Below are 22,765 nucleotides of genomic sequence, written 5' to 3' on the forward strand. Positions count from 1 at the left end.
TTGTGCCCTGCGATGGATTGGCACCCTGTCCCGGGTGTACCCCACCTTGTGCCTGATGCTCCCTGGGACAGGGTCCAGGTTCCCCGTGACCCTGTAGGATAGGTTGTATAGAAAGGTGGTATACCTCCTCACTTCTCCGGGGCCCTGAGTTCAATCCTGAGCTTGGGTTATTGTCTGGGTCTTGAGTTTTGCATGTTCTCTTCTCTTTGTGTTTGTGTGGGTTTCCTCTGGGTTCTTTGGTTTCCTCCCAGACTGATACCATACAAATAGGTGGATTGGTTATAGCTAAATTGATATTAATGCATAGGTACTGTACGTGTGTGCATGGTGCCCTGTGCTGGTCTGTTATTCCATCAAGGGTGACTTCTCCCATTTTACATATGATTTAATAGCTTAAAGGTGTGTGTCATACCTGACATTTAGCTGAACACTTTCCAGTTGGATCTGTGACTGTAAGTCATTCCCTTCAAATGCTATTGAGCTTTAAATTATGGCATATTTTGTGTATGTTCCCATTCGGTGGTGAAATTCATATCTAATTTACACGTGATTTAATAGCTTATTTTTAATAAATATCAAAAATATAACAGGTGTGCATCATAGCTGACAAGTAGATGAACACTTTACAGTTGGTTGTGTGACTGTACATCATTCCCTTCAAATGCTATTGAGCTTTAAATAATGGCATATTTTGTGTACTGTACGTGTGTGCATGGTGCCCTGTGCTGGTCTGTTATTCCATCAGGGATGACTTCTCCCACTTCATGCACAGTGTTCTCAGGATAGGCTCCGGACCCACCTCAACCATGATCATGATGCAGCGTTTCTTGTAGATTAATGAATAAATGAATGAAGAGCAAATATATGAAAACATGCATTTAATCATTCAAAAAAAGGTTAATCCCAGCAAACATAAACGCACTTTTGACGAAGTCAAGCGAATCCCCTCCGTTGAAATGAAAGCTACAGTTAGTCGAAAAGAGGCTTTATCATGACGAAAAAAATCATCAACGTCGAATATACGTAGAAAAGAAGCTTGAACAATGTTAACATTCTTGAAACGGTATATTACTTTGAAATTATGTGAAGAAAACTGATTAATGAAGTTACTGCTGTGTAATTTCAAAGAAATATATCTAGATGTGATTGTTCATTGTTCACTAAGATTTATTTTTATTTCATTTTTTGATAGCGTATTCTCCAGTTTACGGGAATACGAAATCTCTTGCATACGAAACTGCACATACGAAACCAAACATACAAAGCTAAGCACGCTCATGCGCAGATATTGTCCCTAAACCATGTTGGATTTCATTGAGGCTATATCTTGAACTGGTATGTTTGTGTTATATATGAATGGACTGTTAAGTAGATTATACTCTAGGCATTTCTATGATGTGTAAAAATGTTTATTTTATATACCCGAATAAAAAATTACCTGAAGTCGCAATCCCTTCGTTGCTAATATGTGGTCGAAATCGCGTTTAATAAATACGAAAGTTGATCTGATAGTGTTGATATCGCGCTTGAATGTGAGCGATAATAGAGACACAGAGATCATGCCTGAAACTTATCACTAAGTGTCAGAAAAATTCAGATCAATACCTCAATAAATAATAATAATAATAATATCATATTTAAAAAATCGTATCGAAACCAGCATCAGATTTAGGTATTAACTTTAATAATAAAGATAAATATGTGAAGTGATAACTGAGGAGCTGAGAGTTGCCCCTCCCCCACAGGGAAAACAACTGAACATCTTTTCCTGCTGGAGTTCATTCTCTCTCTCAAAGCTCCATCTGAGTGGAGCAGCAGCAGTTCACAGCTGGACACCAACTCAAGGCAAGTAATGTTTTTTCTCCTTATCTTTACACATAGTTATAAATCTGTTATGTAGTTTAATTAAATTAAATCGTTAAACAGGGTTTCAGCTATACAGTTTAAAGAGAAGACAGCTAACTAACGGTTAGCCCTAAGATTAAATCTACCGAAAATTATTTAAGCTGTGATGTAGAGAGTTGATACTTCTTTTGAGTAAAATCTAACATGTTAAAGTTCAAGGCTCAAGGTTTACTTCTTCCTGTGGACCTTTTTGGTTTTATTTTTACACACATTTCCCCACAAAAATGTTAGCTTTCTAGCTAACTTGCTACTGAACAAATTAGTTTAGTTTAGCACAGCATGAATTTTAGCTAACATGAGCTTAAAATGGACATTTCGTCTTTAAATCACAGCATTTTGTCTGAAGTTGTAAATAGCTGATTTTTTTTTTGTATGCTTTTTAAAGTTCTCAGTGAACATATTAACACTAGCTTTCTGCTAGCTGAAGTTCAGTCGGTTATTTACACAAGATGGCAGATAGTTACACAAGATGGGCTGTCTTACCTCAGGGGCTATGAGCGTGCGCGTTACTGCTGCCGGTTCAGCGAGGCTTTCTGAGAGAAGTGTTTTATGTGACTTGTTAAGAAGTTGTTTGTCATCAGAATGAGCGTTTTAACCGTTTAACAGAGAAGGTTTTCTTACCAAAGACATTAAATCAGCTCTTCACTTTATTGCTGTGTGCCTCAGTGTGTTAATTCTGAGGGGTATAATTCAGAAAAACTGTTTTTCATGTGTTTCCAGTACTTCACACGTACTAAAGATGTGAGTATCATCAAAAATACCTTGCCACAGTCTTTATGAACTCTTGTTTGAATATTAACCATTGAGACTGAAAGTTTACTGTTTTCTGATATGTATGACTTTTATGAATGTGTTATCTCCTGATCATGCATTTGACTATGATGTGGTTGACCAGCGAAATTTATTTATTTCCATTATTTCCATAAATAGCAATGTAAATAATGTAAAATAATGTAAAAACAACACATACAAAATTTCAGATACCTGTTATGGACATCACAAAACTGACGACTCTGACGGACATACTGTCCTAACAGTATTATGTTGTCAAGTTTCTGGAAGAAGGAGATCCATTTGCCATCGTTCATCGGTCATGGGTTAAAGAAGATAAGGAGGTAATGTACTGGATAATGTTAATTTTTGTGGACATTTTATAGTAATTGTCACTTGCTGACTATAGTGCATTTTTTTTTTGTGTAGTTACTCAAAGTCATGAGCATATATTTCAGCAGTCCTATCACATTATTAACATTCAACAGAGTGGATTATACTACATCCCGTGGCCCAAAGAGCAGCCAACACCAAAACGTCTGACGCGACCAGTTCCTCCAAGCCATGTTTGGTGGAACCATTATGAAGTATATCTCCTCTCCCGTTGTAGTAAGTGAAACCTCATAGCATAGGAAATGTAGACTATACTGTTTTCAATTGACTTCAGGAATGAACACCCCCCCCCCCCCCCCCCCACACACACACCAAAAAAAAAAACAACAACAAAATAACTTGCTATCACCTCTGGAACCATGACCAATGTAAATCTGCTAATGATTGTCACAAGGAACTGAGTCCAGATGAAACAGTTTGTCTACCATATTGTTTCTCTTTTCTATTGTCTGAAATAATGGTATTGGTGAGCTTCATGAAATCATCCAGAAATAAAAATGACACCCAGTGACTCTTTCATGTTCTGACTGAAGATTGATACAGTAAAAAGGTAGCCCTTTATGCCAGTACGGTGACGGAATGGTCTACTATTAAAATCATTTCCCAGTGTAATAATGAAAGAAGGAATTACAGTCATCATATTTTTTAAATGACTTTCTATGTATTATTGAATCATATGAATAACATTTCTGTATCTTACAGAAGATCTCCAAACTGCGACTAACTGGTCGCAAAACTATAAACGACATGGTGAAGCTGCGCATCTCTTGACTAGGGATGTTGATGCACCGTGCTGTAAGAGGATGCTTGCTGAAGCGGATAAAGAGGAATCTGATGACTCAGAGGAAAGCAGGAGGGTAATGAAAAGTGCAACAGAACGAAAAAAAAATTAAGAAAAAGTCAAGTAACGCCTCAAAAGGGAAGCAGGTGTCACGTCCCCCTTCTCCACCTCCATTTATCGCTCACCACCAAAAAGAAAACATCTGTGTGGAGACACGGCAGCCAGTCCCCCAATCAACATCATCAAATATGGAAGTTGAGGTGAACATTCACCCTACTCCACAGGATAACCAAACATTCAGTGGCCTAGATGGCAGTGGAGTTTCACAGAGATGGACTCATTCCTGGTGTCCACCCCTGTGCGTTCTGTGTGTGTACTTTGTGCTATTTTTGTGAATAGTCATAGGTCAGATGCATGACAATTTGTCACATAAATATGTATTCTGTTTTTGATAAATAGTTTGTTCATATTGCAGCTCAATGTTTGTTCATATTGCAGCTCTTACCACGGCCTCTCAAAACTCTCAGGGAGTTAGAGGATCTGAATGTGTCGCAGGTCTGAATTTGGTGTCGCAGGAAGTGTCGCAGGAAGCAGTGTCCCTCGAGCTGACGCTATTTTCTTCTAATCTCTATACTTTAAAATGATTCTTTTTTTTTTTTTACCTTTACAACATTTATTATGTTGTATGATGTATAAACATCATTATACAACAACATTAACATATATATAATATCACTGATACTACTTTAAATAAAACAATCGTAACGTTGTGCTGTCGCTAAGTTTTATTGGTTCTTACAAACATCCGTGACTAGTGATGCTAGCTGTCTACAAGCCTCACTGCTAGCCTTGTTTACATTTTACATTTATCTCATTTACCGCTGTTTTTTAAAGCAAATATGTCGGTTGTTTCTCCGATTTTGAGTGCACCTGGTGCTGCTGGAACTAGGGGATGTGGAGAAACACATCCGCGACCTACTCGACAAGCAGGCCCAGCTGCTGGAGTGAAGAACTGCGCTGGAAACATCTTGTGCTTCTGCCTACACATCCAGGGTAAGCACGCAGTGTGGTATTACCACTGAATGCTTAGAGTCAACACTCCACTACACGCTAGATAGAGTGGCTCCACTCAAAACAAAATTAATTAGAGAGAAAAAGCTAGCACCCTGGTATAATGATAAAATTCGTACCTTAAAACAGACCACTCGACAATTAGAACGTAAATGGCATCAAACCAAATTGGTAATATCTCAAACAGCATGGAAGGAGAGTCTATTGAACTATAGAAAATCTCTTAGCGATGATAGAAAAGTCTATCTCTGCACCTTAACAGGAGATAACAAAAACAATTCAAAATTTCTATTCAACACAGTAGCAAAATTAACTAGGAATAAAACCACTACAGAAAAAAGCACTCAATCATTACATAGCAGCGAAGATTTTATGTAATTTTTCATTGTTAAGATTGAAAATATTAGATGTGAAATTCAGGCTATTAAATTAAAACCAGACAGTATTGTAACTAACCCTATAGATGATAATATAGCAATATCAGATCAATGTTTAGAATGTTTTACTCCCCTTAGAGAGACCGAACTAGCTACATTAATCTCTTCAGCGAATTCATCAACTTGCATACTAGATCCTGTACCTACATGTTTATTTAAACAGATTTGTCCTGGAGTAATTGAACCGCTTTTAAATATAATCAATTCTTACCTTAGCACTAGCTATGTACCTAAATCACTTAAATTAGCAGTGATTAAACCCCTGCTTAAAAAACCTGACCTTGACCCCTCTCAACTGTCCAGCTATAGACCTATATCAAATCTCCCCTTCTTCTCCAAGATTTTAGAAAAGGTTGTAGCACAGCAGTTATGCTTATACTTGCATAGGAATAACATTCATGAAATGTATCAGTCAGGATTTATACCTCATCATAGCACAGAGACAGCGTTAGTTAACGTAGTAAACGACCTACTACTGGCCTCTGATCAGGATTTTGTCTCGCTGCTTGTGTTACTTGACCTTAGTGCAGCTTTTGATACTATAGATCATACTATTCTCCTTGATAGATTAGAAAATGTTGTTGGCATTAAGGGAACAGTCCTCTCCTGGCTCAGGTCTTATTTGACTGATCGTTATCAGTTCGTAGATGTAAATGGAGACTTCTCCATGCATACCGATTTTAAATTTGGTGTTCCACAAGGTTCTGTTTTAGGCCCACTGCTTTTTACTTTATATATGCTACCTCTAGGTCAAATTATTCGTAAACATGGAATTAGCTTCCACTGTTATGCTGATGATACACAGTTGTATGTTTGCAACTGAACAATAAACAACACCTGAAGAATAGCGAAAAACTTCACAACTGTTTTGTAAGTCACACTTTTTACCGTTCACCCAGAGTTTGACTCAGAATAATAATAATAAATCTCAGAATAATAAATCTATATGTTTATATGAACTGAAGTTTTTGATCATAATATCAAAATTATGTCATACAATCCTATGTGACTAAATGACGGAATTGCATCTTATATTGTACCATGTATTCCAGAGATTTTTTATTTGAATTTCTTGTAGCATGCTTACTTGAAGACAATGAGGGGGAGCAGCATCGGAGAGATAGTTTGCTCCATTCTCCAAAGAATCGGGGAGAACAACCTGTGGTGTATGTTTTCGTTGAAAGGGTCCAAAGGTGGGAAGTTGGCTTTGACTGATCAGGATGAAGTGTATCGCCTTTTACACTGTGAGTATGAAGGATAAAAAATGTATATATGACAGTATATGCCTCCTTTTTCAAACTCTTGAAAAGAAAGTTTTGCCTTCAGAAATTGGACATTTTCTCTGTTATTGCATTCCAAGGCTGAATGTTTTTGTTAATATTTATGTTACAGATATTGCTGAACAAGCCCATGGACGTGAATATACTGTTGCCAGTTGCAGAGAGGCCATCGGCAGCTACGTAAAAAATGCCCCAGCCAGGAAAAGTGGCAAGAAACATAATATGATTGTTTATGCATGTCTAGAATTTAAATCTACAACTTCTGTGATTCTGTTTCTTTTCTCATTCATACAGATGTGCCATTGTGTAACATTGTTGACTGATTCATTAGTTTTTATATCCATTTGAAAAGCAAAAACCTTTCCACTATGCATATAACTGAAAGTGCATACATACTCCAAACCTTTTGTGAATATTGATGATTGATTTGGAGGTTTCAAATTATGAGTGAATTGTGGTTCACTTTCTTGCGTTCAGGAATGTGTAGCTAATGTCTGTAGTTTACTGATTCAGTAATTGTTGGTTCAGACTGCATCATATAGTACATGTATATACCAATGAAATGAAATGCCATATATTCAGATATATCCACTGTCTGTTCACAGCAGAGCTACGTGGGATCTCCACTGCGTCCTACAAGAATTGGGTGTGAGTCCAATTTTGGAATCTCATTCCTCTCCCTCGCGTGACATCCTCCAAACAGTACAATTCTAATGAGCTTGTATATACTGAGAATTCCATTGGGATTTGTTTGATGTCTGATTAATAAATTGTTTTCTATGTTTAGCAATACATAGGTATATCTGGCTGTTTTGTGTGTTACAATATTGAATGTCATTTTTCAGCTATTCACTTTGTCTGCATTTACTAAAATTCATGCATGTTTATTAAAAATATTCACGGAGTTTGTTAAACTATATCATTGTTACCTGTCATTCATAAGATTCATCATGGGAATTTCACAGACCAGAATCTAACATCCACATTATTGAAGCATTGTTTAATTACGGATTTTTTAAAGCATGCGGTATGTTATATGCTTTAATTGTATCTTGCCACATAATGTTGGAAAATGAGGACTTGTGTACTTTTCAAGAAATTATAGGTACAAGTGATTTCCATTACATGAGAGTAGATGTTAAACTTCATGCTGATTTTAGGCTGGTGAACTTGGCTCTCGCCAAGATAAGCACCAACTAAGACGTAGCTTCACAGTAAACTAATGTGATCCATATGTGTCTCCATCCATTTACGCTTCCTTCCATATAATGTCCTTCTGTCTGGTGTTGATGGCTGAAGTGTAATGCTGACTCCAGGGATCAGCTTATTTTCTCCCTAGTGCATCAGCACACACAACGTCTGGATTGAGCTAAGTAGGGTACATCTCTGGGGTCTTCAAGTGGGCTCCTTCTGTCCTCTGTGTTTCGTTGACTAGCCCACGACACCTCAAGAGGGCTCGATGGTGATTCTGGCATCCCAGCATCACCCCCCTCCGTCCCCCACTCAACTCAGCCCAGCTAATTTACCTGTACCTCAGCCTTTCTTTCTTTCTATTGTGCTTGAGCTCCCCAGCCAGAATCTTTCCGTCTCAACCACAGCCAGTTACTGCTCCTCTCTGCTGCTTCAGATAAGTTCTTCACTGTGCGACGCAACTCTTGGCCATTGAATCCAACATCTCTAAGAAACCGGGTTGTAGAGTGTGCCACAAATCCTCGACATCCCACTTCCACTGGGTAAACCCAGATTCTCCATCCTCACAGTTCCGCTTCAGTGGCTAGTTGAGCATACCGCAATTTCTTCCTCTCATACGCCTCATCTACAGCATCCTCCCATGGCACTGTTAACTCTACCAGGTGAACAAGGCGTGCTGACCCAGACCACAAGACAATATCTGGTCGAAGGTTTGTGGTGGCAATCTCAGGTGAAAAAATAAGCCGTTGATCAACATCTACTAGCATTTTCCAGTCTCTAGCAGCTTCCGGTTGTCCTGGGTGAGGATTGGTTTTAACACCTTTTCTTGGTGATTGTTCTCCTGGGTGGAGGAATATTGTCTTTTGTGTGTACTGTTTTGATGGAACAGGTGGCAATTTATTGGTCATGTTACGCATGTCTTCCAATGCTTAGGCCAAACATCGCAGCACCTGGTCATGGCGCCAAGTAAACCGTCCTTGGCTAAGAGCCACCTTGCATCCTGTCAAAATGTGCCTTAATGTTGCAGGTGATGAACACAAAGGACATGAGGGATCCTCTCCTACCCAAAGGTTTAGGTTCTGTGATGACGGGAGAACATCATACATTGACCTTATAAGGAAACTGATCCTGCTCTGTTCCATTGACCATAGGTCTTGCCAGCCAATCTTGCGTTGTTCCACACTCTCCCATCTCATCCATTCTCCCTGCTTGCCCTGGGAAATGGCCTTTATACACCTCATCCTCTCCTCCTGCTTTTGCACCTTGTTGACTACAAGCTTCCCCCGTTGTGCTGGGGCTGCCTTGTGCCATGTAGGAGGAGCTGAACTGAAACCAAGACCCCCTCTTCCATGCTGAACTTGCCTCATAATATCAACAATTTAAAGGGCAACCTTTGCATCCTCCACAGCTTTCTTTGCCACCCACTTTCTTCCAGTTTTCAACACAGGTGCTGCCTCCCTTACGCATTTGTCATGTGACTCTACTAATGTCATTTCCAGTCGGACCTTGGCGCACTTAAACTCCTCGGTTAGAGCGGAGACCGGTAGCTGCAGTATTCCTTTACCATAAAGTCCCACTCTGCTGAGGCAGCGTGGAACTCCCAACCGTTTCCTGATGTATGAACTGATTAAAGCTTCCAGCTTCTCTACTGTTGTCAAAGAAACCTCGTATGTACACAGTCAGTGGCCACAGCAACCTTGGCAGTAGGCCAAACTGAAAGCACCAGAGTTTTAATTTACCTGGTAAAGCTCTGCTGTCTATGCTCTTCAACCCTTCCACCACTTGTTGTCTAACTTCTCCCACACGAACTGTGTCCTTTAGATCCCCGTCGTACCATCTCTCAAGGCTCTTCACTGGCTTCTCAGACACTGTTGGTATTGCCTCACCATTAATGAAGAACGTTTTATCTACTATTTTACCTTTAATTATATAGATGCTCCTTGATTTAGTGGGCTTGAATTGCATTCGTGCCCATTCAATGTTATTGGTTAATTTGCCCAATAACCGATTAGTGCAGGCTACTGTTGTAGTCATGGTTGTCATGTCATCCATGTATGCTCGAATTGGTGGTAGTCGTATTCCAGAAGCCAAGCGCTCTCCTCCCACTACCCATTTTGATGCCCTAATAATTACTTCCATTGCCATGGTAAAAGCCAGTGGAGAAATGGTGCATCCTGCCATTATTCCAACTTCTAGGCATTGCCACGTAGTGCTGAATTCTGAAGTTGAAAAACTAAATTGCAAATCTCCAAAATAGGCTTTCACTAGATTTGTTATTGTCATTGGTACACTGAAAAAATCAAATGCTGCCCAAAGAAGTTCATGTGGCACTGAACCATATGCATTAGCCAAATCCAGAAATGTCACATGGAGCTCCTTCCTCTCCTTTTTAGCTGATTGAATTTGTTGCCAGATCACATTGATGTGTTCTAAGCATCCTGGGAAACCTGGAATGCCCGCTTTTAGTATTGAAGTGTCAATGAAGCAGTTCTTTATTAGGTAAGTTGACAATCTCTGAGCAATAATGCTGAAGAAAATCTTGCCTTCTACATTTAATAGGGAGATAGGGCGAAACTGACTGATGCTGCTAGAATCTTTTTCTTTAGGTATAAAGACTCCACCTGCTCGGCACCATGCTCTTAGTACAACCTGCTTTTTCCATGCTACTTTCATCAGATTCCACAAGATTCGTAGAACTCCTGAAGCACTCTTGTACACTCTGTACGGAACTCCATTAGGCCCTGGAGATGATGAAGCCCTTGCTTTTTTCTGTATCTGTATGCGTTTCCTCCAAATATCTCTCCAGCTCAAACTTAGATGCCTTTAGTACGCCATTCTTCTCACTGGTGAATAACTTCTTAACAAATTTGAATGGGTCTTTATAAAAGACAGAGCTGGATACTGCCGACAAGGGTAGCTAACCCTTGCCAGCCCGAATGGGGTCTCTTTCCTCCAGTCAGCCGTCTCTCCAGGGTGTCACGAGGTCTTTCCCATGTTGCCAGCTGCACTATTCACAGCAGTCACTGGACATATCCAGATCTTCATGATTTCCATTACATGAGAGTAGATGTTAAACTTCATGCTGATTTTAGGCCGGCGAACTTGGCTCTCGCCAAGATAAGCACCAACTAAGACGTACCTTCACAGTAAACTAATGTGAGCCATATGTGTCTCCATCCATTTACGCTTCCTTCCATATAATGTCCTTCTGTCTGGTGTTGATGGCTGAAGTGTAATGCTGGCTCCAGGGATTAAAGGATTACACATATCTGATTAGAAAAAATAGCATTGTAATGTGTGTAACTTTGTGCATAAATATTTGTGTAGTGTATTTACACCACATTATGAGGTATATACAGCCAATTACAAAATACTATATGCATGTGTATCATTGAGCATATATTTGTATATGAATTATTACAAAATTTGATTAATATCTTGCAATGCTGGAATCAAAAACTGGAACTTCATGTATATGTTGCAGTTATCCTCATGTAGTGTTTGTCCCCCTGGAACATCATTGTCAACTGTCTAAATTTTCTTGTTCCAAATTTTAACTACAATTTTTACAAATATTAATTAATTCTTAGCTCTTGGGAAAATTTCCCTGTATAATGAATGACTTCAAATCTATGTAAATATACTAGTCTGATCCCAGCAAACAATTCGACGTAGAATATCCGCTTAGAGCCGTTACATTTAGAGGCTTCGTTTCGCCGCAGAATATCCACTTAGAGCCGTTACATTTAGAGGTTTGGTTTTGATGTATAATATCCGCTTAGAGCTCTTACATTTAGAGGCTTGGTTTCGACAATAAAATGCGTATAAAAGTGTCCCCGTTTTACGACTTGAAAGCGGCTTGATTATACGTCATATTGACGATAATCTTTGCGACTTTTCGCCGACTATTCCACGTGAAATTGTTTGCTGGGATCCATCTCAGGCATCAATCTCATTTTATCATGTTTCTTTGGATAAAATGGCTGCATTTTGCTCTTAAATGAGAAACAGGGTTGAACGCAACAGGGTTAAGTTTTGTTTTAATTTTTTTTTAATTACGGAACATCATTTTCTTCTTCACATGATCTTCAGGAAAGTCAAATGATACAACATCCTGTTGAACATGTGACTTGTGGTATATTGCAAATAATTAATGGGGGTGAATGTGTAAAATCCATCCATCCATTTTCTGTACCGTTTATCCTACACAGGGTCACGGGGAGCCTGGAGCCTATCCCAGGGAGCTCGGGGCACCAGGTGGGGGGACACCCTGGATGGGGTGCCAACCGATCGCAGGACACAATCTCACACAATCTGCTTAATGACAATAAAGTTGAATCTAATCTAATCTAATATATTTGAACTTGGGGAGGAAACTGGAGTACTCGGAGGAAACCACCGAAGCACAGGGAGAACATGCAAACTCCACGCACACAGGGTGGAAGCAGGAGTTGAACCCCCATATCCAGAGGTGCTAGGCAAATGTGCTAACCACTAAGCCACCATACTTATAATGATTATTATAATGATTTAATGAATAAATTTCATAGTAAAGTGTAGTTACAGTGGATTGGAACAGGTAAAAAGATTGGGAAAAAACAGGTGAGTACATCGGTTGTTATGACTATCTTCAAAATGTTTTTACCGTTGCGTAAATATTTGTAAATGTAATCTCTGTAGTAATTAAATCTTTATTTATATAGCATTTTTCTAAACCTTATTTACAAGGTACTTCTTGCTAGATAAATCACAATGCTTCATGACAGTAAAATTGACACATGGAACAATAAAAGTACAGTAGGACTCAGATGGGGCAGAATGCATCAATGCTAATGGCTGACTGCTTGGTTTTTATGTTTTTTAAATAAAAAATGTTTTTACTGAAAACTTCAGCATATTATTTATATATATATATATATATATATATATATATATATAGAGAGAGAGAGAGAGAGAGAGAGAGAGAGAGAGTTGCGACGGACCGACAGCCGGCACACAAGAAATTAAAATCGCTCCTGCCGCGGTGGTGCTGAAGAGACAGCCCCGCTTCAGCACCACCAACGTTTTGGACAGCCGGAGAGCACGTGGCGGCAGGGCGGAGCTGCCGACACACCTCGGCCGATGAATGGCGCGCTGCACGGGAGAATTCCACCATCTACCAGAGGAGGGGAGAGTATAAAAGGCTGCTGTTTCGCTCGAAAAGGGAGACAACTCTCACAATACATACGACTCAGACCCGAGCGAAGACTCCGCCCCCTGGCTGCAAACACGGCGTGCCTGACAGCCGAGAGGAACCCCCGTCGCTCAGGAAAGCCCCGGCGCGACTCCAGCAACCCCGCAGTCAACTGAACCCCTCACCACATGATTCCACGCCCACACGCAAACACACACACACACACACTCTCGCACTCACTCACACCTTCCAGACTGTCCTGAATAAAGATCCTACTCTGCAACACTAAAACGGCCTCCCGTGCGTCTGTGCTCCACCCACCACTGGCTAGTTTCCCTACACTGGTGGAGGATGCGGGCATGAACACAGACCCACCCACCTGAAAAAAAAAAAGGGAGAGTTTTTTTCCCCTTCCCCTTTGGGTTTCTTTTTTCCCCTTTGTATTTAAGCCCCACACTCTACACCACCCTTAAAAAATATATATATAAATAAATATATAAATACATTTTTAGTAAATAAAATGGCTCCCACGCTGCAGCACCTTCTGGAGTCAAATCTACAGCAGCAAGCCGTGATGCAGCAGCTCGCGCACAGCCTACAGGCCGTGACCCAGGAACTGGTGGCCCTGAAAACAACAACTCTCACAGCTGCCACGCCTCTCCCTGATCCCGGCCGCGAGATCCGATGCCTGCTTCCCCCTCTGACCCCTGAGGACTACATCGAGGCCGCCCTAGAGACCTTTGAATGCATCGCCCGCCGCAAAGATTGGGACAGCGACGAGTGGCCACACATCCTCTGCCCGCTGCTCTCCAGGGAGGCGCGCACGGCCTACTACGCCCTCTCTCTGGAGGAAGCAGCTGACTATGGAGAGGTGAAGAAGGAGATCCTGGTGTGGTGTGGGCGAACCCCCCACCAGGCGGTGGCGGGGTTCCATCGGTGTAACTATTGGCCGGGGGTCAAACCACACGGGCAGATGAACACCCTTCTGCGCATAACCAAGAGGTGGCTTCAACCCGACATATATACACCGAGGTGGCTTCAACCCGACACCAAGGTGGCAGAAAAGGTGGCCATGGACTGATTTCTAAGGGCTCTGCCGCCAACAGAACGCCAGGTCATGGGAGTGCAGGCTCCAGGGACACCCAAGGAACTCCTAGCCACCCTGGAGTGCACTTTGGCCACCCTGGAGCTCGGCCGGGAAGGACGGTGGTCCCCCAGAATATTCCTGCCCCACCAGCCCGACCGCCAGTGCCACCCTGGGGGGGACCCTCCAATGCCCGCCCGCCTATGGGACGCCCAGGGAAGAGCCCATGCCAACGGAGCCGGACCTGGGGCCACCCAAGAAAGCCCAAAAACCCTGGTTGGCGGGCGCACCCTCCACACGCCGAACCCGCCAAGAGCTCCTACCCTGACGGTGTGGGTCGAAGGGAGCCCGGTCACCGCCCTGCTGGACTCCAGGAGCACAGTGACCCTCGCCCGGCTGACAATCCTGCCAAGAGAACTAAGCCGGGACGGGACCATCACTGTAACCTGCGTCCATGGGGATACCAGGGAAATCCCAGCGGCTGAGGTCCAGATCCAGGGTAAAGCAGGCACCTGGCCACTCCTAGTCGGTGTCATCCCCGACCTCCTGGTGCCGCCGCTCCTGGAAAGAGACTGGCCAGGGTTCCTGGCCAGCCCAGCTCCAAAATCCAGCAGGGTGCCTCAGTGCACGAAAGAGACATGAGCCCGGCAGGCCTACTTGGTGCAAGATGAGGAGGGTGCCACAGTAGAAAGTAAGCCGCACACACGCTAACCCGATCTTGTCTGTGTTCCAACAGGTGAACCGGCAGGGGAACTTTGGGTGGGAGCAGAAGGAGGATAACCGCCTGAAACACTGTTGGGCCCAGGTGCGGCAGATAGATGGGGTCGACCAGAACCCAAACCAGAGGCTCCCCTCCTCCTACTTCCTCGTTAAGGGCGGTCTCCTATACCAACGGGCCAGCCGCTGAGGGGAGATCATGGACCTCCTGGTAGTCCCCAAGAGCAAGACACAGACGCTGATGCACCTGGCCCACACCCATCTGCTCAGTGGCCACTTGGGAGCACGAAACACCCTAGAAAAGCTAAAAGACCGCTTTGTCTGGCCAGGGATGGATGCAGAGGTCTGGGGATTCTGCCAACAGTGCCCCCAGTGCCAGCGCACCATCCCACGGAGGCCCCCGCCAGCTCCCTTTATTCCTTTGCCCATCAAGGTTGGCATGGACCTCGTGGGGCCACTCCCCAAATCCGCCTAGGGTCACGAGTACATACTCGTCATCCTGGATTGTGCCACCCGATACCCAGAGGTGGTGCCACTCCGCAAAGCCACCTCCCGTAATATTGCGAAAGAGCTGATGCTCCTCTTCAGCTGCGTGGGGATACCGAAGGACATCTTAACTGACCAAGGTACGCCTTTCGTCTCCAAACTAATGTCTGATCTGTGTCGGCTGTTGCAGGTTAAGCACCTAAAGGCGTCCGTCTACCACCCCCAGACCGACGGGCTTGTCGAGAGATTCAACCAGACCTTGAAGCAGATGCTACGGAGGGTGGTAAACGAGGAAGGGAGAAATTGGGACCGCCTCCTACCCTATGTCCTGTTCGCCATCCGGGAGTGCCCCCAAGCCTCCATGGGCTTTACCCCCTTCGAACTCCTCTTCAGACGACGACCCCGAGGGCTGTTGGATGTGGCCCAGGAAGCTTGGGAGGAACAGCCCTCCCCATTCCACTCGGTCATTGAGTACGAGCAGGAGATGCAGCAGAAGATTGCCCGAGTGGCTCTGATCATCCAGGAGCATATGAGAGCCGTCCAGGAGGAGCATAAACGAGTGTACGACCACTCAACAGAACCCTGAGAGTTCCAACCTGGCGATCAGGTGCTCCTACTGGTGCCGAACAGTTCCTGCAAGTTCCTAGCTCAATGGCAAGGGCTATACACAGTCCTTGAGTGGAAGGGGGCCGTAAACTATCACCTGCAACAGCATAGTAAGCGAGCGGAGACACAAACATACCACGTAAACCTGCTAAAGAAGTGGGTAGAGCCAGCACCAGTAGTGTCTGCATTCGCGCCCCGAGACACAGGTCATGATGAGGGTACCTTGGTCCAGCTGGGTGAAGACCTCACTCCCGGGCAAAGACAGGAGTTATCAGAGTTGGTGGGTCAATTCACGGATGTGTTCCCTACCTCTCCAGGGATGACGCAACTGGTCCACCACGAAATCAAAACCCGGCTGGGAGTGGTGGTGCGACAGCGGCACTATCGTGTCCCGGAGGCCTGCCGCCAGGCTATCGAGGAGGAGATTGGCCAAATGCTGCGAGACAATATCATCAAGGAATCTAATAGCCCCTGGTGCAGCCCCATTGTAGTCGTACTGACTTCCGGAAGCTGAACCAGGTCTCAGAATTCGACAGCTATCCCCTCCCCTGAGTGGACGACCTAGTGGAGTGACTGGGGAGGGCCCGATTCATATCCACCCTGGACCTAACCAAAGGATACTGGCAAGTGGCCCTGGCCCCAGAGGTAAGACTGAAGATGGCCTTCAGCACGGCGAACGGCCACTGGCAGTACCGGGTTCTCCCCTTTGGGCTCCACCGACTTCAACGTTCCAGTGACTAATGGACATTGTCCTGCATCCACATCATCCCTTCGCAGCTGCCTACCTGGACAATGTGGTTATCCACTCCTCCATGTGGTCGGACCACCTGTTCCACCTGGGGGAGTTCCTGAAGGAGCTCTGGAAAGCCAGGCTGACAGCCAACCCCAAAAAGTGCCATTTGGGGCTAACGGAGGCACAGTACCTCGGGTACCATATTGGCCGGGGCCTATTAAAGCCCCAGATGAAGAAAATTGAGGCAGTAAAAGACTATCCCTGGCCTACATCAAAAAACTGCCAATTTGTGCCTAACTTCTCCTCTGTAGCCTACCCTCTGTCAGATCTCACAAAAAAGGGCCAGCCGGACCGGGTGAAGTGGTCAGCCGAAGCGGAAAGGGCCTTCCAAGCCCTGAAAGAAGCCCTGACCAGCACTCCAGTGCTACGCAACCCAGACTTCACCCTTTCATTCACCGTGCACACAGATGCATCCAAAACCGGGCTGGGCGCAGTTCTCTCACAGACTTTCGACGGAGAGGAACACCCAGTCCTCTACATCAGTCGGAAGTTGTCCCCGGCTGTGAAGAAATATGCAGCCATGGAAAGAGAGGCCCTGGTGATAAAATGGGCCATTGAAGAGCTACGATATTACCTGGCTGGTCCTGGTGACAGGCCATGCCCCACTAAAGTGGATGGCCAAGGCCAAAGACACTAATGCCAGGGTAACCCGATGGTTCCTTGCATTACAGGACTTCTCTTTCCAGGTCCAGCACCGGGCGGGGACCCACCATGGGAATGCAGATGGTCTCTCAAGACGGGATGCTCTGTGGGCCTGACACGCGGCGGCAGTAGGCTCAAAGCTGAGGGGGGGTACTGTTGTGATGGGCCAACAGCCAGCGCACAAGAAATTAAAATCACTCCTCCCGCGACTGCCGCGGTGGTGCTAAAGAGACAGCCCCGCTTCAGCACCACCAATGTTTTGGACAGCCGTAGAGCATGTGGCAGCAGGGCGGAGCCGCCAACACACCCTCGGCTGAGGAATGGTGTGTGGCACGGGAGAATTCCACTATCCAGCAGATGAGGGGAGAGTATAAAAGGTCGCTGTTCCGCTCGAAAAGGGAGACAACTCTCACAATACATACGACTCAGACCCGAGTGAAGACTCCGCCCCCTGGCTGCAAATGCGGCATTGCCTGACAGCTGAGAGGAACCCCCGTCGCTCAGGAAAGCCCCGGCGCGACTCCGGCAACCCCGCAGACAACTGAACCCCTCAACACACGATTTCACGCCCACACGCAAGCACACACACACACTCGCACTCACTCACACCCTCTAGACTGTCCTGAATAAAGATCCTACTCGGCAACACTGAAACCGTGTGTCTGTGCTCCACCCACCACTGGCTAGCTTCCCTACTGTGTATATATATATATATATATATATATATATATATATATATAAGACAATACTATTAAAAAAGTTATCCAACAGCTATCACTAATGTGGAAATTGAATTGCCTCCTGAAACTTAAAATCTGGTTGTGCCAACTTTAGCGCAATAACTGCAACCAAATACTTCCGATAACTGGAGATCAGTCTTTCACTTACTTCTAGAACTTGGACTTACTCCTATGCTTTGGATCATTGTCTTGCTACGCTTGAGTTTCATCTTACGGACTGAAGACCGAGAATCCTAATTCTCTTTTAGGATTTTCTGGTAGAGAGCAGAATTCATGTTTCCTTCAATTACTACAAGTTGCCCAGACCCTGAAGCAGCAAAGCATCCCCACACCATCACACTGCCACCACCATGCTTGACCGTAGGTATGATGTTCTTTTTGTGGAATTATGTGTTTGGTTTACGCCAAATGTAACAGGACCCGTCTTCCAAACAGTTTCACTTTCGATTCATCAGTCCACAGAACATTCTCCTAAAAGGTTTGAGGATCATCACAGTGTGTTTTGGCAAAATAGGGAGATAATGGCTCTTGCTGTGGTTCTTTCGAGTACCTGAGCCTTTGAAATAGCTTTGTAACCCTTCCCAGACTGATGTATTTCAATCACCTTCTTCCTCATCATTTCTGGAATTTCTTTCAGCTTTGTCATAGTGTGTTACTGGGTAAAACCTTTTAACCAACTACTTGCTGTTGAAAAAGTTCTATTTAAGTGTAGATTTGATTGAACAGGGTTTGCAGTAATCAGGCCTGGTTGTGTCTAGTCCAGCTGAAGCCCATTATGAATGCAGCTTCATAGACTTGGGGAATTAGTAACTGCGCGGGCAAATACATTTTCACACAGGCATAACTTTTTTGCTTCAGTAAATAACATCATTATTTAAAAACTGTATTTTGTGTTTACTCAGGTTGGCTTTGTTTTATATTAAATTTTGTTTTCATGTCTGAAACTATTTAGTATGAAATATACATAAAAACATTTTCACAGCACACATAAATAAATTCTTAAACTCAGTGATCTGTAAAGCTCAGTGTGCATATTTTGTGCATGGTGAGATGCTTTTCTGTTCACCACAGTTGTAAAGAGTGATGATTTGAGTTACTATATCCTTCCTGGCAGCTCGAAGCAATCTGGCCATTTTCCTCTGACCTCTCTTATTAGCAAGTTGTTCCCTTTCAAAGGGAACTTCGACATTGCATTTAGCATAACACTATGGGGGAGCGCCTCTCGCACGTGAATGGTATCTGAAGCTTGTGTACAATCATGTCTATTTATAGGCCTGCCATGATCAGGTGACATGGCAATTAAGCGCGTCGCGTGATATAAATATGGCACCTGTGAACCGCACCATCAGCCTTTATTATCTTCAGCGAAAGACTGCATGTCAGTTGTTTGTGTAAAGAAACAAAAAGACGCTTAATTTCCTCACTATCTTTTCTCAAAATCTCAGAACTTTTCTATCCCTTTAAAAAAAAAAGGAATGAGCGAGAGAGAAAAATATGAGTGAGGGAATTCAGGAAGTGTGTTACGGCTTGCTCCCGTTTCATCACGGGGAATAGCGCACACTTTCTGGGTGAAGTGTTTAGGAGTGTAGCATGCAATGGCAGCCTCGAGAGGCTGCGCATGGTAATGCCTACATTAAGCAGCTCGGCTCGCGACTCGCGCTCTTCTTGGAAGCTGAAGCGAGTTGGGTTTCGGAGCCTCGCAGATTTGGGCCGGCCGCTGCCGAGGCAGCTAGCCATCTCAGGTTCGGGGGATCTCTTATGGATCCGGAAGAGGAGGCGGAGACGAGCGCTGCTCTATCTCTTGCTCTGAATTCCAGGTTCGGCTCTCCACTGGATTTTGGAGCTTGCGTCGCGACTCCTCCTTCCGCTATGGAAAGCCAAAGGGGGAAAAAAAAATACATGCACACACACACAAATATTATAGTAATAATTCCTCTCTGACCCCAAGGAGCCCGAAGGATGTGCTAAGAACTGAGAGCATCATATAAAGAGCTGCTTGAAGTGATTACTAAGGCTGGATGAGCCTTTTTCTCCCCAGTGAAAGTAAATCCCTTACACTACAGAAACTCCCCTTTCTTCCAGAAGTGCATGACAAAATATCAGGCCTCTGGGGGAAAACCATGCATAAGCCATATTTATAACCCTACAATGTTGGATTATTCGGCCATTGTGGGGAATGAACGGCATGGCTATTTAGCTATGCTGAAGGTGGAAGAGGCACTTGCGAGCTACCTCTCTCCATCGATGGCAGGTAATTAGGGGGGGCCGGCTTTGCCATCCAAGCCACCGTGTAAGGCCACCGTGGCGTTGGTGGGCAAGGCCTATGTGGTAGTAGTCTTGCTTGTGGGTCACTGCAGACAATGGCAGTGTTGCAGGCCTACCAAGCAGACCTGCTGAGTGAGCTCGACATATGGCGGCATTCATCCAGTTCCTTCCCTGTTGTCTTGAGCTCACCTGGGCATCCACGAGTGGAGCCCGGGCCAGCACTAGTGCGAGGGAGACCCAGAAGGTGAGTATGGCAGCCCGCCAACCCCCGCAGAAAGCCAGGGGAACCGGGCGGCCACAGTCGCGGCCTGCTACTAGGCCTGATCTGAGAATGGTCATAAAGGCCAAGCAGGCAAAGAAGAGCGGTCCTGAGGGGCCGTGGAGGGACATATCAAGGGACATGAGGTTGTTAGGGCAGGTACCCCCAGTGGTACTGTAGGTCCTCCCCTAGCCAAGGCGATCCCCAAGTTTTCAGTTTTCTCTGGTCAGCGAGCTGTCTCAGGGCAACGAAAATCTGATGCTTTCCCTCCAATAGAATGTGGAATAGTTAATGTCACTAAAAGACCATCTGGCAGCGTGGAAACTACTGCCAAATGTGTCTCCATGGGTTCTGTCTACCGTAGAAAAGGGTTACCGGGTCCAGTTTATAGCTCAACCTCCCCAGTTCAGAGGTGTGCTCACCACAGTAGTCAGCACAGACCAGAGCCGGACTTTAGCGCAGGATGTAAGATCCCTCTTGGACAAAGGGGCCATAGAACATGTACTTCGTTCCCTGAGGGAGGGAGGTTTTTACAGCCGGTATTTCCTGGTCCGCAAACAAATAGGAGTATGCGGCCAATTTTAGATCTGCGTCATCTGAACTGTACTCTTTCAGACATACAGGTTCAAGATGCTGACGCCCAAACTTATTGTTCCACAGATTCAGTTTGAGGACTGGTTTGTGACAATAGATCTAAAAGGTGCATATTTCCACATAGAAATATCGCTAGCTTTATCCCCTCGCACCTTCACAAAGTGCATGAATGTCACTCTGGCTCCATTGTGACTCTAGGGCATCCATGTACTAAACTACCTGGATGACTGCTTAATTCTAGCATGATCCAGGGAACTGGCGGTTCAACATCGAGATGTTGTTCTCGCCCATATGAAGAGCTTGGGGCTTAGGTTGAATCTCAGAAAATTATGCTTTGCCCAGTGCAGTGGACAACTTTTCTAGTGGTTATAAGGATTCTACCACGATGAGGGCATTTCTATCCCCAACATGCATAGGGTCAATCCTATCAACACTGAGCAAGATAAAGCTGGATCTTGGGAGACTATTGGCACTTTTCCAATTTCCAGAGGGGGTGCTGCGAAGAATGTTAAGTAGCACCATGATGTCAGCAGTGAGATGCGCGAGCTGATAGTGAGTGTTCAGATCCAAATCCAGCCCCTCCAGTAAAGGAGAGAAGAAAAAATGACGACGGGCACCTAGACACACAAAAGCGGTATTAGGCGGATATTGACGAATTGGATTCACACTTTAAGATCTTTTAAGAGTAACACACTATGGTTTATTAGTCACAGAGAAGTATAAGAGCTGAGGAGTGCAAACACACACACTCTTGTACAGTCAAGGGCAGGCGTGCAGACATAACACACACACACACACACTCTCTCTGTCTCTCTCTGTCTCTCTCTCTCTCTCTCTCTCTCACACACACACACACATAACATTATAACTTTATAAGAATAATAAAAAGGGGTATTAAGATATTATAAGGGTAATATAAAGAGTAGTAGGATATGTAGGATATTAGAAGGGTAATATAATGATATTATGAAGTAGGAAGTACAGTAAACCATTTGCAAGCAGTATAACTATATATAAAATAGAGATATAGAGCAAATATGAAAGTAAATTATAAACCAGAAATACAGAAAAATGTAAAAGAAACTTACTCATAATTCAGATGGTGAAGATTCTTGTCTCGCAAGGAAGGGTCAAACGACGGAGGCCTTAATTTTAAGAGAAAACCATGAGGAGCCATTTATAAGGGTAGCTGAGTCAAGCTGCCCCCGCGAGATAATAATGAGACCAAGGTCTCTCTAAATTGTTTTGTCTCTCTCCCACTTTCAATCCTAATGGTAGTTAGAAAAGTCCTCTTTCAAAACATAATGGTAAATTTGATAAGCCTCTTTCAAAACATAATGGTAATGTAGATGAGCTCTTTTTTAACCCTATTGGTATTGATATCATAGTCTTTCTAAAATATATTGGTTATCTACTGTGTAAATACAGTATAAATACTGGAGCTTGAGCTCCAGGTGTCAGATCACTTCTGAGAATTCTCATTGGTGTGGATCTCGTGTGGTGGAACGGAACCAATAAATCTGGACCCTTGCTTCTTCTCACTCACGGCTGGTGTCTTTTCTTCTATCTCCAACTGG

The 22,765-nt window shown here is 44.2% G+C and overlaps 2 long non-coding RNA genes across 3 annotated transcripts; both read left to right on the top strand.

Moving 5' to 3' along the window:
- The first annotated feature begins 2,293 nt into the window (after positions 1–2,293).
- Positions 2,294–3,816, top strand: LOC128623882 (uncharacterized). Its single transcript, XR_008388687.1, has 3 exons — positions 2,294–3,020; positions 3,165–3,285; positions 3,772–3,816. It is a non-coding gene; the product is annotated as an uncharacterized LOC128623882 (long non-coding RNA).
- Positions 3,817–3,824: 8 nt separating this feature from the next.
- On the top strand, positions 3,825–7,712 carry LOC128623879 (uncharacterized). 2 transcript variants are annotated; one of them, XR_008388685.1, is made up of 4 exons: positions 3,825–4,903; positions 6,437–6,602; positions 6,751–6,843; positions 7,244–7,712. It is a non-coding gene; the product is annotated as an uncharacterized LOC128623879 (long non-coding RNA). The 2 variants fall into 2 exon arrangements; XR_008388684.1 differs by having other exon boundaries at positions 6,751–7,712.
- The last annotated feature ends 15,053 nt before the right edge of the window (positions 7,713–22,765 follow it).

The sequence above is a fragment of the Ictalurus furcatus genome, chromosome 20, assembly GCF_023375685.1.
Source record: "Ictalurus furcatus strain D&B chromosome 20, Billie_1.0, whole genome shotgun sequence".
Taxonomy (NCBI): Eukaryota; Metazoa; Chordata; class Actinopteri; order Siluriformes; family Ictaluridae; genus Ictalurus; species Ictalurus furcatus.